Source organism: Mus caroli, chromosome 6 (genome assembly GCF_900094665.2).
Source record: "Mus caroli chromosome 6, CAROLI_EIJ_v1.1, whole genome shotgun sequence".
Lineage (NCBI taxonomy): Eukaryota > Metazoa > Chordata > Mammalia > Rodentia > Muridae > Mus > Mus caroli.
In genome coordinates, this window is record NC_034575.1 from 97,037,427 (window position 1) to 97,038,483 (window position 1,057).

Consider the following 1,057-nt stretch of genomic DNA (forward strand, 5'->3'; position numbering starts at 1 on the left):
GTTACAGGCAGATATAGGTCATCCAAAGTGGGAGGATGTTGGGACTGAATGCCAGTTCTCTGCAAGAGCAGCAAGTTCTCTTAATGGCTGAGCCATCTCTCTAGGAAAAATTCCCTTTTATTGTCACACATCTGCCTTTATTGTAAACAGCAGGTGGGACACATAGCAATGGTAAAAAATTAATTTACAAAAGCAGAGACTTGGTGAGCTGCCTGGTAGGTACCCTTGGAGACTCATACGTAGATGCCAACCCAGAGAAGGTGGAAGAGGACTCCAAAGCCCATGAAGAGTGAGGCCACCAAGGGGATGAGGAGCTCTTTGTAAAGATCGTGTGTGTACTTGGTAGAGGTGACTTCATAAATAAAGAACCAGGCAGTGAAGAACATGCTGATGGCCAGAAGTACCATAGTCAGGTGAGGGAAGACAGCTGGGTTCACTGGGCTGGTATACCTACTCAGGGCTTCAAGCTCCATTTTCCCCCCATCACAGGATAAACCACCAATCTGCCACCTGAAGAACATGTCAGCCTAGGAAAAGCTCTTATTGTGAGCTTACATTGTTGATAAAAACTAACCTTGAATAACACACCTAATACTGTCTGTATTAGTGGTGCTCAGTAGAAATATGAGGACCACATACTTTGGGCATTTGTAGTATGTATGTGCTTGTATGTATGTGCACATGTCCATGTAAGTGCATGTGGGGGCCACTGGTTGATACTGGGTGCATCCCTCTATTGTTCTCAAGCTAATTTTGGAGACAAGGTCTCTCACTGATTTCAGAGCTCACTGATTGACTAGACAGGCTGGCCAGTGAGCTCTGGAGCTCTGCTTGGCTCTGGACCCCTCCCAACCCCATCCCCACATACCAAGTTCTACAGCTATAGGCAGGAGCAACTGTGGCCAGCTTTTATGTGGGTACTCAAGATCTGAACTGGAGGCCTGATGTTCCTTCAGTGGGCACGTTACAGACTGAACCATCTCCCCAGCTCCTACATACGGATGGTATTTAAAAGTTTTGTTGTATTCTCAGTTGCAAAGTGAAATCAACTATGTAT

The 1,057-nt window shown here is 45.9% G+C and overlaps 1 pseudogene; it reads right to left on the bottom strand.

Moving 5' to 3' along the window:
* Positions 1-233: 233 nt before the first annotated feature.
* LOC110296485 lies at positions 234-473 on the bottom strand (annotated as a pseudogene).
* Between the last annotated feature and the right edge of the window lie 584 nt (positions 474-1,057).